The sequence below is a fragment of the Geotrypetes seraphini genome, chromosome 7 (assembly GCF_902459505.1).
Source record: "Geotrypetes seraphini chromosome 7, aGeoSer1.1, whole genome shotgun sequence".
Classification (NCBI taxonomy): domain Eukaryota; kingdom Metazoa; phylum Chordata; class Amphibia; order Gymnophiona; family Dermophiidae; genus Geotrypetes; species Geotrypetes seraphini.
Genome location: NC_047090.1, coordinates 85,093,089 through 85,110,895, shown reverse-complemented (window position 1 = coordinate 85,110,895; position 17,807 = coordinate 85,093,089).

The window sequence follows — 17,807 nt, the reverse complement described above, 5'->3', positions numbered from 1 at the left end:
ACCTGTTATAGATGCGTCTAAACTGACCAGATGACCACTGCATTCGTTAAGGTATGACCCCCACACTACCCTAATTCTCACAAATATCCTATTTAAAGAGTACACATCTTTCTGTAGAACAGTAGCATCTGGTATGGGAAAGCGTAGTACAGAATCACACTGGTGGATTAGGTAGCCTGGTCACTTTTTAAATAAGCCGCACTGAAGAGGAGCAGAACTAAGAACATAAGAACATAAGAAGTTGCCTCCGCTGAGGCAGACCAGAGGTCCATCTCACCCAGCGGTCCGCTCCCGTCTATTGCCTGAGCAGTGGTCCCTGACTATTTCTATAACTTACCTCTTACTCCTATCCCTATAACCTACCTCTACTCCTATCTGTACCCCTCAATCCCTTTGTCCTCTAGGAACCTATCCAAACCTTCTTTGAAGCCCTGTAACGTGCTCCTGCCTATCACAGCCTCCGGAAGCGCGTTCCATGTATCCACCACCCTCTGGGTGAAAAAGAACTTCCTAGCATTTGTTCTAAATCTGTCCCCTTTCAATTTCTCCGAGTGCCCCTGAGTTTGCCCCTGACGAAGGATACGAAACGAGGCTCTGCTGGGCGATCAGCTGAGGCACTCCCTTTAATGGACCTCCTTTATTTGGTGGTTTTCTTCAAGATAAGTCCTAAAGGTTGAATTTTTATGCTTGATGACTGCTGCTGATTTCCATTTTTGACCTAAAAGTGGACCGTTCTTGAAAATAATTTCACATTATTTAATGTTTTTTAATTCTTAGCACTTGTTATGCACTTGACACTTTGAGTACTATTGAGTTTATTTAATATTTATTGGTAATTTATATATAAAAAGAATCTTCATATGAAAAATCAATTTATAAGTTTCTAGGTGAGCATTATGATGTTTGTGGCTTAATCTGGCTTAGCACTTCAGTGCAGCATGCTAGGATATACCCAGGTGAACTTTCCATTGATTGGAAAAAGTTCCCACTAACTGATTACACACCTGGCACTGGGTAATAAATGCTTTTATGTGCAGTGCATTTAATGTGCTTAGGTACCCTCAGTCCCAACAAGCCTTACAAGAATCGAGAGCAGATCTTTTTTTAGGAAGTACAAGATTTTTAGCCCCCTCTCTATTAGAGTAGGCTTCAAATATATACACGGATGGGCTAGTGCACCTTAGAGAGGAGAACCCAGGGCATAAGTCACTCTAACCACTCCATTTTTGGTAGAAAGTAAGAAGCCATCAGATCCCACCAAAATCCTACACTATTTCCATATAGATTCCACCTGCAGCCATAAGTGCTATTGGGGTGGGGAACAGGTTGATATAGTAGGTTTGGGGTTTTTTGGTGAGATGTATATCTGGCACCCTTTATGTGAAGTTTGCAGCAGTGTCCTCTAAGGTGCCCCACTGCTTTGTTGTTATGTATATGTGTGGCCAGTCTTTTACAAGACTTGGATGCATCTGTGGTCAAAAATGCTGCATAATCCCCCCTTTTATAAAATCGTAGTGTGGTCTTTAACGCCAGCCATGGCGGTAACAGCTCTGATACTCATAGGAATTCTATGAGCATTGGAGCTGTTACCACCATGGACGGCACTAAAAACCATGTAAAGTTAGAGATAAAAACCATGAAACCATGAAAGTTAGAGATCTTGTTAGCCAAGATGTCCAAGTTGGCAAGTATTGGAAAAAAATTAGGACATCCAGGACATTTTTCAATATCTGACTTTGGATGTCTAGTGGTAAATGCACAAAGTCTGACTTAGGCGCAGTATTGAAAATGTCCCTCCACATGTTCTGAGCCTCGACTTTCCTGCTTCTTTAGATAGTTCTATGAAAACTCACTTAATAATGTAAAACAAAGTTGTATGTGCTCAAGTTGCTTAAAAAATTAGCCTCGTAGACAGTAGTAGGGTTTGTGGTTATATGTGACGGGTTTTGTCTACCCCAAAAGTTGTATGGATTTTAGTTATGTACATTACTTTGAAGTTTGATTAAGCGATCCATCAAATCTTAAATAAACTTGGAAACTTACTGAATCAATTTATTGAATTCACTTTGCTTCGCTGCCCAATCAGGTGTTGTTTTTTTGTAGCTTCTTCACCCATCCCACTCCACTTTGCCCTCTCCAACCCCAAGCCTGTGCTGTGGTATTAACAAGCAAAAAATACTTTTCCTTTTTCTGTTAGGTCCTAGCTCACGCTCGCTGTCTAACACCTGCTCTGGCAGGATACACATTTCAAATCTGACATATTGTAATCACAAAATAGAAAATAAAATGATTTTTTCTATCTTTTGTTGTCGGGTCAATTGATTATTCAAATCATGTTGGTCCCAGGCTCTGGTTTCTGCTTGTCTTCTGTTAACTCGCTCACAAGGATCTCCTGCCCATTTGACATTTTCTTCTTTCTCCATGTTCACCATCCATCTTCCATCTCTGTACCTTCCCTTCCACTGCTATATCCAACATTTCTTTCCCACTGTCTATCATCTCTCTTCTCTCTCTTCCTGCCTTCTGCCCTGGGTCAATCCTCTCTATTTCCATCCATGCAGCATCTTTCCCTTTCTCCCTCCATTATCATGTGGAACATCTCTCTCTCCCCATTCACCTTCTCTCCCTGCCCTCCACCCTATGTCCAACATTTCTCCCTCTCTCATCTCCATGCATGTCTTCCTCCCCTCTACTATATGTAGGATTTCTCCCTCTCACTCCATTTTTACCTCTTTTTTTTGCATCTCTGCTTTCCTCTCCTCCATCCCCATGCCCAACAATTCTTCCTCTCTCCCCCCATATGCAGCAACTTTCCATCTCTCCCTCCCAACCCCCTATGTGGCGTGTCACCATTTTGAGCCAATCAGGGCCTTCAGTCTCTCCCAATGCATCCCAAGATGCATTGGGAGAGGGAAGTCCCATCATTGCAACATGTGGGCCTGTAGGCAGGAGGTCATAGGCTTCCCTCCTGCCGTTTGTTCTTCCAGAGATAGTGGGGGAGGGGGTCCGTGGATTTGGGAGGGGAGCCCAGGAATGTTGGGGGGATGGGAGGGTGGAGATGTCAGAGGAAGTATGGGATATCGCTCGAGACTCCGACGGGAACTCCCTACAGCTATTTCCTAATTGCGATCTGCATGGGGCAGGAGCATAGGAAGATCGCTCCTGCCCCAAAAGCCCGCTAGACCACCAGGTAAGGCCAGGATGCCGGGGGGAAGACTTAATGATGTGTTTTTTTTTCTTTTTTCCCCCTCCCCCAAAAATTACGAATATGTTAAACCGCGATTACCGAAACTGCGAATGGGGAGGGGGAAGTGTACATCCTTTTACTGGAGGGGAAACAAAGTTCAAGTGTGAGCTTCTCTTATGTCAAGGTAACACAAAAGAAAAATTACCATATACTAGTATCAGAAGCAAAACAGTATCACAAATGCAATAACTAGCAATCTCTACACCCAACCCCCATCCCGGGAATGTAATGAAAGAACAACAAAAAACAGATCAGGGGTTACCATGTGCATGTGGATTCAGGGTATCCAAAAAGGCTGTCAAAGAATAAGCAACTCTCGTCCCTGTTTAGCATCCCAGTCAGACAATTGCATAGTTTCCATAGTCAGGAGGTGTAACATGCGTGAGCGGTTGGTTAAGTGCTGAATATCACACTTAAGCAGGTAAGAGGCAGACAGCCGCATAAGCCCGAATATTCAATGCTGGTGACCAGATGTGACTCAGCATTAAATAACTGGGCATAACACTACCAGTGATAAAAAAACAAAAACAAAAACCTCTAATATGCTATCTCTCAGTGCAAACAAGTCCAAATCCATGATCTTCCCAATCAGGCACAATCACTACTTTCGCTCATAAAATTTAGGTCTATTCCAGTTCAGTCAGTTAAAACCACAAAGCTCTTGGGAATTATTCTAGACGAGAAACTTACAATTCATGATCACATCAGTTCAGTCGTAAGGAAATGTTTTCACCGTCTCCGCATGATTTGCTCTCTTGCAAAATTTCTAGATCAAGTTTTGCTTAACATTCTCACTCATTCTTTAGTAATCTCTTGTTTAGACTACGGCAATGTCCTATTTAAGGGAATTACAAAAAAAGGAAATTCAACGCCTTCAGATTATCCAAAACACCGCTGTCAAAATGATCTTTAATGCAAAATAATTAGACTATGTAACGCCTCTGATGGTCAAAGCACACTGGTTGCCTAGCCCCCATTGTATCTCCTATAAAATACTGCTGTTAACCTTCAAAACTAGACAAACAGGGCTGCCTGAATTCATTAATAGATTTTTAATACCCCTCACTTCACAACGTACTCTCCGGTCATCTAATCATAATCTGCTAAAAATTCCATCACTAAAAATTATCAATACTATGCGCAATAATATTTTCTCTGTTACTGTCCCCACACACTGGAATTTAGGATCGGCTTATTTACGAGATTTACGCGTTAGATAATTTCAAGACCATCTTAAAAACAATACTTTTTAAAGATGCATTTGCAATATGACTGTCCTTTTAAGAACACCTTAATTGATCACTAGCCCAGTTTCCGATTAAAATCTTAGTATTCCTTACCTTTCGTTGTTTTCCTTAATTGTTCTTATCTCTCAGCTTATTGAGGTTCTACCCTTTTCTTTTTGTGTCAGTTTGATATGTGAGTCTTTGTACTTGTCTTTAACTGAATATTACTTAGCTATTAATTTTAATGTGTCTGTATTACCCTGTTTTTGCTTTTTATTGTTGTAAAGCCGCTTTGTAACTTTGAAAAGGCAGGATAACAAATTTTTAATAAACTTGATAAACTTGAAACTTGAACAACCAACCCATTGGCCAATACCTTTTGAATATCTACCCCAAAGTGATCTAATGTGATCCAAAACCAAACATATTTTCATTGTAGCTTATCTGAAAACAAACAGACAGCTTCTGACATTGGCCAGTATTTTTCAGTGCTTAGACCATTGCGTAAGGGAATTTTATGGACTATCTGTAATGAAAACCAATCATTCTCTTCGAATGCCGTTCATATGAAATTTTTGGCACAACAGTGCATAAAAATTTCCTGACACAGCAAGATAAGCATTGAGAAATGCTGGTGAATATCAGAAGTGGCTGATTTTTTAAATTATTTTTTATATATGTTACATATAATTATTCATCTATTTGTAATCATGGAAGTGGGTCAATAAATATAAATAAATAAATAGAAATACTCTACTTACAAGCTAATGAGCACTAACACAATGGAAGAAAAAGGCCTCTGGTATTATTACGGCAGAGCCGAAGCTCAAACCACCTCCACCCACATCATTGGCCAAAAAAACTTCCGAAGTGAATGTGCTACTGCCACTACTCTAGCAGAATTAAGATTATTAGCAGCTTTTTAAAGTATGTAGATATCAGTGATACAAAGCAATAGCCAACGTTTTACGGTATCAGACTGTTTCTTCAGGGCTTTATCCACTTTCACTACCCCACATATTTTGAGATGCTTGCTTTCTTATTCAATTTTAAAGCTTTCATATAAATCTTTATAATATTATCTTTACTTAAACATTACGCTTAAATGCCCTTAACTTTATTTTGGCGGGGGCACCTTCCGACATGTTTCGCCATCAGGCTTTCTCAAGGAAACGTCCCCTGCAGAGGAAAACAATATCACTATAAAGAATAGGTTAAAGTTCCTAGACTGATATCAAGTTTTAAAATAGTATTCTCACCCTATTTGGTTAGTCACTATGGATATCATTTCATTATATACATGTATTCCACAGGATAAAGCCTTGAATATTATAATGTAAACTCTTTCCCAATGGGTTCAGCTCTGCAGGATTTCATCAGAATTCCTGTTGGAACTGGCAAGATTAGTAAATGATGAAAATTATTATTTTTAAAAAATTCTTTATTCATTTTCAAAATCACATTAAGTATTAAATATATTCATTCAGATTAACATTAACTACATCACATATAATGGGTTATATTATCAATAAACATAGGGGGTAGCGTGCAACTCTAGCCCTGTCAGATGCCACCCTATATGAGGGTGATTTTAAAGAAACAATTGTATTTAAATCTGATTTCTTTGAAAACATACCTCTCTGGAAATGGTTTTTGGATGATATCTTTTTCCAACTGGTAATGAGCAATCATTATTAGATTTCAAGAACTGTATTGTATTGACTCTAATTTATAATTTACTATGGTGTACCAACAGTCGGAATTGAATTTTTAGACATGTTAATTAAGAAATCTGAGGGGAAATTGATTTCCTCATTATATTGCAAACTAGTAGAAAGAAACAACTTCCTACTTTTCAATAGTTTTCATCCATATCATCTATAGTTCGGGTTCCTCTTTCCCACATGCATCACTTTGCATCTGCTCACATTAAACGCTTTCTGCCATTTTGACGCACAGTCTTCCAGTCTCACAAGGTCCTCTTGCAATTGTTCACAATCCTCTTGCGACTGAACAACTTTGTGTCATCTGCAAATTTAATTATCTCACCAGTTATTCCCATCTCTAGATCAATGATAAATATGTTTAAAAAAAACCAACAAAAAACATTGGTCCCAGCACAGATTCCTGGGGAACCCCACTAGTTACCCTTCTTCATTGAGAATATTGACCATTTAAACCTACTCTCTGTTTTCTGTCTTTCAACCAGTTCTTACTCCATAATAGGACATTACCTCCTATCTCATGACTTTCTAATTTCCTCAGAAGTCTTTCATTAGGTACTTGTGCATCTTTTCTGCCTCCATTCATTGACACAGAGCAGGCAACAGGTGGCAGGCTTGGCAGGGAAGGGAGAGGGAAGGTGGCTCGTATTCCTGGCCATTGCTTATGGGTGCTCAGGAAATAAATCTGACCCCGAGAAAAACAACAAAGAAAGAAAATTGAAAGAACAAGAAGAAGAAAAATAATAATGAAAAGGAGAGGCTGGATTTCTGGGTTCATGGTATATGCTTAGAATAAGTGAATTGGGGATATATGCACTTGTTTGACTGCTTTGCACCTTGTTTAACAGAGATAATAAAATGTTTCTGGATTGTGTAATTTCTGTTGAATATATTGGAATGAAAGTCAGTTAATTTTTCATTGCCTTGATGTCCCACATTTTCCAACTCATCTTGACAGCTGAGAGAAGGTTGGGCATTTCTAGTGAGCTGCTATCATCAGTCTAGGCACCAATAATATATGCCTCTAAGATCATTGAGGTCTCAGTCTGCAATGAGATTATCAACTGAAGCACTTGGTGAAACACATTTTAAGAAAACACAAGCAACAGCTATTTCAGTAGCAAGTCCACATTTGCGGAATGCATTGCCAGGATATAAGAACATAAGAATTGCCATCTCCGGATCAGACCCTGGGTCCATCAAGTCCAGTGATCCGTACACGCGGAGGCCCCGCCAGGTCTACCCTGGCATAGTTTTAGTCCCCATATCACTATATGCTTCTCAAGGACCCCTGGTATTCACTTTGTACCAAAAATCCATAAAGATCTGAATACACCCCCAGGGAGGCCTATAGTTAACACCAAGGAGAGTTTGTTAGAGCCTCTCTCCAAATTTCTAGACGTTTTTCTAAAAGTCGAGGCTACTAAAGTGAAGTCTTACCTGAGGGATTCTTCCCATTTCCTCAGGGTTATTCAGGCCATTAATCCACCTAAGACGTCCATATTAGTGACTTTGGATGTGGTATCCCTGTATACTAAGATCCCCCAGAATGAAGCTCTTTCTATTATTGGGGAGATATTGGGTAATAGGACAGATCACTTGAGAATACCCAATTCTTTTTTGCTTAAATTAGCTGAGTGGGTTTTGAAGGAGAGTTTTTTTGAATTTAATGGTACTTTTTACCAGCAGATAGAGGGGGTGGCTATGGGCGCCACAGTGGCTCCCTCCGTAGCCACTCTTTATATGGGCAAATTCGAGGCAGATGTGATTTACCCTTCTGAATTCTTCAGTTCCATTTTAGTCTGGAAAAGATTCTTAGACGATATATTTATTTTATGGACTGGTTCAGAAGGGGATCTCAATAGGTTTCTTATTTGGATCAATACATTAAATCCGAATTTACAATTCGTGGCCCATACTAGTACCACCAGCATAGAATTTTTGGATATTCTCATTAGTGTGGATTATACAGGGTTTCATACCACACTTTATAGGAAGGCTGTGGCTCGGAACACACTTCTTCATTTTAACAGTTTCCATCCGTATCATTTGAGACACAGCCTCCCTATAAGCCAGTATTTGAGGGTTCGGCGAATATGTTCCTCATTGTGTGAATTCAAGAGAGTAGCCAAGGATTTAGAAACTAGATTTTTGGATAGGGGCTACCCTAAAAGTTCTACGCGTCAAGCGTATCTCAGAGCACGTTATGCCCGGAGGGACCTTCTTCTTTTAGAGAAAGATCAAAGCGGTAATAATGGAGAAGATAGGCTTGTCTGTGTTTTGCCCTATTCTAAGGCGTCAGGGGTTTTAATCTCTGAAATCAAACAATTTTGGCCCATTCTTAACCTCCATGAGGGGTTCGATGAACTTCCTCTTTTTTCCTACCGTAGGGGCAGGACCATTGGTCAGGCCCTTAGGAGAGTGGGTGGGAAAAAGATAGATACCAGTGAGGTAAGGGGCCATGAACGATGTCTGTCCTGCCAGTGGTGTGATCTTATCTTGGAGGGCTTTCAGTGGAAAGATCCACAGTCGGGGTATGTGGTGAAATCTAGGGCCAACACTAACTGTAAGACTATGCGGGTGATATATATTATTGTATGCCCCTGTAACCTAGTGTATGTGGGTCGCACGAAGAGGGCGATCAATATCCGCCTCAATGAACATAAATCGCGGATTAACACTGCTGCCGTCCAAGCCCCCATTGTCCAACATTGTTTGGATAAAGGCCATGTGGTCCAACATTTACGTTGGAGGGTTATTGATAATATAGACGCTACTCAACAGGAGGGGGATTGGGAAAGGAGATTGAACATGTTAGAGCAACGGTGGATTTACCGACTAAACACCGTTACCCCTAATGGGTTAAACACAGAGTTGGAATGGATATCGCTGCTTTAAAGCCTGAGTGGGTGTATGGGGGGGATCCTTCTGTCACTTTTTAGCATTACCTATATCCTTAAAGTATGAAAATGGAAATTTCGTTTTCAGCGTCTGACGTCTTCTTCCCGTAATGGTAGGGAGCTGACGTCGGGGGCGGGAACGTATAAAATATGTGACTTTTGGTTGGGCCGCCATTTCACATTTATGCTATGGTGGCTACAAGTTCATTGAAAGGTGAGAGAGTGAACTATGATTCTATCTAATGGATATGATTTGGCAAATTAAGGTGGCACTATTTATATGTTATGTTAGTGTGGGTACTAAGGTTCTTGTTTTATATTTCTAGGGAGTATATATCTTGATGAAGCCTAATGAGTTTAATGGGCGAAACATGTTGATATTTGGAACACGTCCTCCCTATACAGCTTACTACTAGAAGCTAAGTACTTTAAATATTTATATATCACCGTTATTAATGTAAGCCAAATTTAATATAAAATCGGGCTGGTTCCATGACGAGTGGGAGCATAAAGCCATTCACTATGAAAGTTTTTGAGTGTGTGGTGGCCCGCTGAGGACCAGTGAATATTGATGAAAAACTTATTGAATGAAGTAAATTAAGGCTGTTTGATAAGTTCTTTCAGCTTAATTAGATATTTGTCTACATCTTCATTTGGAAAGTGGATTATTTGAGTGCTGGAGTATACATCTCAAGGAAGATGTGCATCTAATTTACCCTTACCCGTATCACTCTATGCCACTCTTAAGGAGATATGCATCTAGTTTACCCTTAAATCCTAGAACGTTGGATTCTGCAATTACTTCCTCTGGGAGAGCATTCCAGGTGTCCACCACTCGCTGCGTGAAACAGAACTTCCTGATATTCATCCTGGACCTGTCCCCCCTCAGCTTCAGTCTATGTCCTCTTGTCTGTGTCACATTGGACATTGTAAATAACTGCTTTCCCTGCTCCATTTTGTCGAATCCTTTCAGTATTTTGAAAGTCTCGATCAGATCCCATCGCAGTCTCCTCTTCTCAAAGGAGAACAACTCCAGTCTCCTAAGTTGTTCCTCGTAGTCTAGGTTCTCCATACCTTTCACTAGCTTCATTGCTCGTCTCTGCACCCTCTCTAGCAGTTTTATATCCTTTTTTAGGTATGGAGACCAATGCTGTACACAGTATTCCAGCTGCGGTCTGACCATGGCTCTGTAGAGCGGTATTATAACTTTCTCTGATCTACTTGTAATTCCCTTCTTTATCATGCCTAGCATTCTATTTGCTTTCTTCGCCGTCACCTCACATTGTGCCGACGGTTTCAGGGTCCTATCTATCAGTACACCCAAGTCCTTTTCCTGTTCGGTCTTTACCAGAGTTACACCTGACATACTATATTTGTGATCTTTATTTTTTCTGCCTAAATGCATCACTTTGCATTTTTCCACATTAAAATTCATCTGCCATTTATCTGCCCACTGCTCCAATTGATTCAAGTCACTCTGGAGTTCCTCGCTGTCCTTCTGCGATCTGATTGCCCGGCATAGCTTTGTGTCATCTGCAAACTTGATGATTTCACTGGATGTTCCTTCTTCCAGGTCATTTATGAAAATATTAAATAAGATGGGTACACCGCTAGTCACTTTTTCCCATTCTGAGAACTTCCCATTTATGCCCACTCTCTGTTTTCTGTTCTCTAGCCATTTGCCTATCCATTTTAGTATATCCCCCTCTATTCCATGGCCTTGTAATTTCCTGAGAAGTCTTACATGTGGAACCTTGTCGAACGCTTTCTAAAAGTCCAAGTATACAATATCCACCAGTTCTCCACTATCAATTTGTCTGTTCACTGTCTCAAAAAACTGAAGTAGGTTCATCAAACATGATTTCCCTTTCCTGAACCCATGTTGACTGGCTCTCATCAGGTCGTGTGTGTCTAGGTGCCAGACAATGCTATCTTTGATGAGCACCTCAACCATCTTTCCAGGGACAGACGTGAGACTCACAGGTCTGTAGTTGCCTGGCATTCCTCTTGATCCTTTTTTAAATATCGCTATCTTCCAACCGTCCGGTATCTGTCCTGTTTTGATTGACAGGTTGGCAAGTTTTTACAATAGTTCTGCGATTTCAAATTTCAGTTCTTTTAGACTCTCGGATGAATTCCATCCGGTCCAGGAGATTTATCACTTTTAAGTTTGTTGATTTGGTGGTAAATCTGGTCCAAGTCCACTTCTACTGTGGTGAGGCTGTCCTGTACGACCCCCTTGAACACTTTCACTGTGTCAGGTACTGTTGCAGTGACTTCCTTTGTAAAGACAGACACAAAGAATGAATTCAGTCTGTCTGCAATTTGTTTGCCATCCTTTTCCTCCTAGGTTGTCCAGCGGTCCCACCGCCTCCCGTGCGGGTTTTTTCCCTTTTACGTATCTAAAAAAGGGCTTGAAATTTTTAGCCTCTCGCGCTATTTTCTCCTCGCAGACCTTTTTGGCAACCCTCACCACCTTGTGACATTTTTTCTGATCATCTCTATTTGAGATTGTGTAAAAACCTGAGGTCTTTTAAAAAAACAACAACAATTGAACACTTATCTATTTATTAAAATGGTCCTTTTATTAACCGATTTAGCTCACCAATTTAGCACACGCTAAATCAGTTAGTGCGCCTTAATATAAGGACCCCAAAGTTTTCTGTTAGCATTATAATGGGTTTTTTTTTTTTTAGCAGTTGTGATATAATATGAGGTTTTAAGGGATGGGGGTTTGAAGAGATAATGTTCCTTTGTTGTGATGTGATTGTATGTAGTTGATTATGCGTGTTTTGTTGTAATCCGCTTAGGCTAGTGTATCGCAAACTGTGTGCCGCAGCACACTAATGTGCCTCCTGAGATTCCAGGTGTGCCAAGGCACACTGGGAGGAGGAGAGGTGCCAGTGCCAGCTGACTGCCTATAGGACATGCCTCTCACGGTGAGAGAGGCACGTCCTGAAGGCAATCAGCCGGCGTCAGCACCTCTCCTTCTCTACGTTCCTCTTCCTTGCTGGCACCACCCACTGGCATCTCAGGGCCCGTCTGAAGGGCCTTCACGTATGCGCAGACATCAACGTGAAGATGTCATGCATGTGCCTGACATCATCACGGCGACGGTGCCTCGAGCTGTGGTCACTACCTTTAGTGTGCTGCAGCTTGAGAAAGTTTGCGGGATACTGGCTTAGGCATTAAGCGGAGAACATTTTTAAAAATAAATAATAATCCATGACAAGCACAGTCCTATTTTTCTAAAGCTTATCTCAATGCAGTTTGGTGATTTTTGGCACAAAGAGTGTATTAGGATAGGTAGATCCTGATGACATTGTAAGTGGATGGCATGACTAGTATTGATATCTTTGGGGCAATGGGAAGACTTCCAAAAGCCAAGCAAAGCCTGATTTGGGATATGATAAAAATAAAACATTATTCTCCAAAATGGCACACAAATAGAACCCCACTTTGTATATCTTTTACCGTTAGCACTTACATCTACATGTCTTAAACACAAGAAATGTTAAGAACATAAGAACATAAGAAATTCCTTCACCGGATCAGACCTTAGGTCCATCTAGACCGGCGACCCGCGCACGCGGATGCTAAACTAGGTGTTCCCTGATGAATACCTTGTTTACCCGTATCCCTCAATGTGATTCACAAGAAGGTGTGCATCCAACTTGCCCTTGAATCCCCGAATGGTGGTCTCCATCACAACCTCCTCTGGGAGAGCATTCCAAGCGTCCACCACTCGCTGTGTAAAACAGAACTTCCTGACATTTGTCCTGGGCCTGTTGCCCCTCAGTTTCAGTCCATGACCTCTTATCCGTGTCACATTTGACAATATGAATAACGATGTTTCTTGCTCTATTTTGTCGAATCCTTTTAGAAACATCTATAGACCAATTTTTATATCTGCTTTCTGGTTTTCTCTCAAGGCATGCAATAGTTGAACGTTCCCCATGCTAAGGCCCTCTTTTACAAAGGCGGTCTAAGCGTTTTAGCGCGGATTTAGCATGCGCTAAATCAACATGTGCGCTAACCGCTAACATGTCCATAGGATAACATGCACGCATTAGCGTTTAGTGCGTGTTAGCGCACGCTAATATTTAGCGTGCGCTAAAAAGCTTAGTGCACCTTTGTAAAAGAGGGGGTAAGTCATCCTATCTGTGTAATTCACCTTGGTATGTTTAATTTTGGGCATTTAGTTAAGATCTGTGACCTATAATTTTATTTTAAAAGTTCAGGAAACTGAGCATCTCATGCAGGCATAGACTTAAAGAACTTATGACACCAAATATATGCTCATAACTAAGCAAACAGAAAGCATTACTTTTTAGTGTCTCATGATCTCTCCTCCATGTTTAGATTTGTTATATTCACTGCATGAGCAAATATTATTTTTGGAATGAAGCACTGAAGGTCTGGATCAGCATTCAGCAATCCTTGACTGTCTCCAGTCAGAGCACTTTCAAGCATCTCCAGACGGTTTACTCACTAAAACAAACTCTGTGGCAACTTACTGTAGAGCTTGAGTAAACCACAGATCAAAGGAAAATGGCCTGACTGACCCGCATAGGCTAAAGACTCCTTTTGCCTGAAGAAGGTTAAACAATAATAATGAATTCATCAGATTTGTGGGAAGATTATTTCCATGGATATCACAAGGAGTGGGAAAAAAAATGGTCACGACCCCCTATCCCTTGGCAATGAAGATATACCTGGAAACACTGTGCATTCATTCATTAGGATTTATTAAATCACCTTTAAAAAGAGATTTGCCCAAGGCATTGTACAAATGAAGCTGACATAACGTGCATTGCATTAACAGTTTAACAATAGTAAAATATCTAAATGTCAGCATAATGCACAGACCAATGAAGTAAATTTGGAAATAGGCAAATTAAGTCCTAGTAGTAACAATAATTATTCATCTAACAGAAATAGGATAACTCAGCATAATACAAATGATACTCCATAATAGGAAGCATGATAGAATATTCATTAACATAATTATGATACGATGTCAGCACAAGACAAATAAAACAACTTAATAGGGAATACATTAAAGCATTTCTAGAACATTGATGATATGCTCACAATGTCAACACAATAGAATGAAAGATCTTAATAGGAGCAGAGTGAACAAGTACAGTCAGGATATATAGGGTAAGGCAGTGGTATTTTGGATAAATACATGAGTGACTAAAGAAAGGGCAAAATTATACATGCAGCTGAATAAGGTATGTGAAACTGGTCTTGATTACAGGATGTGCAACAAGCTAGTCCAGAGGCAGAGTGAGTGAATAGTCAGTCAGCACAGCCATGAAAAGTTTAGAAGAAGAACCAGGGGTTTTTTCACCCCCATCCTAAAGTAGAGATGTTCATGGCTTAGACATAGCACCTGTGGGAGAGTTCCAGAGTGTGGGGATTGCTCCTGAGACAGTTCACTGGCGAGTGTCACATCACACAGGGCTAGATGCACAAAACTGTCCAATTTGACTGGTTTAACGCCCGACGGAATTTGCCGATCCGCTGCTGAAAACGGCTCACTGCGTGGTTTTCCGTGTGGTAGTGTATTCTCTGATTCAGGCATGCAAATGAGGTCATTATTATTAAAACCAGCCATCTGAACAATAGCCTAACAGTGCATGACCGGAATCAGATTGGTACTATTGACCTGAAAAAAAATGACAGATATACCTATCGGTAACTGCCTGTTTTTCCAATTTTTTTTCCTATGGGCATAGATGTTTGTGTGTGTAACATACACAGGGCTGGATTAATGAATAGGCCCAGTAGGCACGAGACTAGGGCCCAAAATTGTCAGGGGGGCCCACTGAAGGAGAGAAAACAACTGACTCATCTTGCCAATTTTTTTTCCAAACGGCAAAGGCGACGGTCCCCCCCCCCCCCGGTGGGCCCCCCTCTGGCATCAATGGCAACACAACATGCCCCCCCAGCATCAACGGCAACACAGCATGTCCCCCCCCCCCCCCCCAGCATCAACATCAACGCGACTAGCTCTGGTCCAGGAAGGTCCCACGATGACTGCATCTGATGGTCCATCCCCCCTCTGACATCACTTACTTCTTCCGGAGTAGAGCCGCAAGACGCAGCCAGCGGCCCGGATTGGAGATGGGTGGGTCAAGCCATGTCTGGTTGCTGTTATTAGTGAATTTAAAACCAGATGTGACACAAGGGTTCAGAGTTAAAGTCCTGAGCAATTAGTTGGGAAGGGAAGGAAGGGAGAATTTGTTGAGAGATTTTTGGAGCTTGCATAGAACTAAAACTGCACTGGTATGGTAATCTTTGTTGTTTTGAATTTTAAAATGAAAGAAAAAAATACAGATGGAAATAAAGAAGTAAATAAGAAAGCAGGTTAAAGAATGGGGCAGGGGTGGGGCATGGGTGGGGCAGGGCTAGGGGGCCCAGTGTACTTGTGTACCTAGGGGCTCTCCATAAATTAATCCTGCCCTGAACATACACACAATGTCTGGCCCATAAAAAAAGTGCCATGCCATGCCGGCCACCCCTCTGATGCTGCCCCCCCCCAATAACACCCCCTCCCCCAGGAACCAAAACAGAGTCAGGAGGGATGTCCACTCCCTCCTGCCACCAAGAAAAACCCCCATGCCAAGACAAACTGCCCCCTCCCACAGGACTCCCCTCCTGTGCTTTATGAAAAATCAGCAGGAAGGATGCCTACTACCTCCTGCCGCCATGGACCCCCCTGAACCAACCCCCCTGCCAAGACTCCCCCCAATCTGCCCCTCCCCTTCCTAAAAAAAATCAGTAGGAGTGATGCCTACTCCCTCCTGCCACTAGAGGCCCTCCAGGCCCCCCCACCCCCAAACCACCTGTTCAAGTAGACAGCAGGAGAGATGCCTAGTCCCTCTTGCTTACAGGCCTGCCACTCCAAAATGGCCTTCCCCTTCTCAGTTCATCCATGGGAGGAGCCTTGGGTATCTGAGCCCATCAGTGGATAGATAGGGAGGAGCCTAAGGCCCTGATTGGCTCAGATGCCTAAGTTGAAGGGCCTTAGGCATCTCAGCCAATCAGGTCCTTAGGCTCCTCCCTATGTATCCCCTGATGGGCTCAGATACCTAATGCCCCTTCCATGGATGAACTGAGAAGGGTAAGGCCATTTTGGAGTGGCAGGCCTGTAAGCAAGAGGGACTAGGCATCTCTCCTGCTGTCTACTTGAACAGGTGGTTTGGGGGTGTGGGGCCCGGAGGGCCTCTAGTGGCAGGAGGGAGTAGGCATCACTCCTACTGATTTTTTTTAGGAAGGAGAAGCCTAAGGCCCTGATTGGCCCTGATTGGCCCTGATTGGCTCAGATGCCTAAGTTGAAGGACCTTAGGCATCTCAGCCAATCAGGTCCTTAGGCTTCTCCCTGGCCAGAGTAGTTGCTCATGCTGGCAAAGAGTTAAAGAAATATGGGGGCAGGGAAGGGAGGGCATGAGTGTGGCAAGAGAAGGCAGATTGGTGCCAGTGTTCCCATCAAGATGCGGTCTGCCCCCCCTCCCTCCCTTTACTACTCCACTGAGTGGATATTTTATAGTTAGAAGCATGAGTTTTTATGAATATCGAGTCCTGTATGTTTTTGTACAGGTCCTCTGTAAAATGAATTGGAGTACATTTGTGGTGGATAGTAGAATCTACACCTGGCCTTGAAGAGAAATCCCTTTCCTTCCAGAACTGACTCACTGAACGAAGGAGGAGAAAAAAACAGACCTTCTTTGGACTAATGGGGGTGGGAGCCATTTATCAGCCTGCCCAAGATTAGATTTTCCTTACAAATAAATGAAAGTAAAGAAAAAATAGAGTCCACACAGCAAACCCCCCCCTATTTCCCAGAAAAAAAATAGAACTTAAAAAGTGCTCTTATAAGAACAAGGTTTCCCTTTGCTCTCTGTTGAACACTGAGTAGGAATCAGATGCTGAAAAGCTGTGTTCAAAATCAGAAAACAAAAATAATAAACTATCAGGGTAATTACCAAGAACATGCCAGGATTATACAAAGTAAACTGCAGCCTGCAGAAAGGGAATTGCATGTTAGCTAATTGTTGATTTAGCAATTGCAACGGCTAATTACTGTGGCACACATGGTCTATTAGCTGACTGCCCCCAGCACCTGCTTTCTCCAAGGAGCAGCCTTTGCCATGGCTTCTGTGGGAGCAAAATGTGTAATTACTGGCCATCACTGGGGCATTTTTTTTTCCAGTGATTCTTTTGTAGGTTCTGAATAAGGCATAATGACATATTTTATTAGAGGGCAAATAACTGTTAATGGAAGGGTCCTAAAATCTCACAAACAGGAGCACAAGGGGCATGTCTTTAGTCAGTGTGAATTCAGTCAGATTCTCCTTTTAACTCTTTGTGAAAGGCACACAGATATGGAATCTAAATGGAGTATAATATATTTTAATCATATGTACAAACACGGTATTGATTAATTACCTCCAATGCTTTCGGTGTTACAGCAGGCACTGGGTGACCGATTTTGTGTTTCTTGTACAGAGTGGTTTCTGAGAATAATACTGTGACATTGCCATTATCTAGATGAAGTTCGTCTTTTGTTCTGTGAAACTGGGTTTACTTGCTGACCCAATAACTTTTTTTTTTTTTTTAACAAATAAGCTTTAGGCCAGATATTCAGCCAATGGTGATCAGGGTTTTGCTGACTGCCTCTGGCATTAAACACAAAAATTAA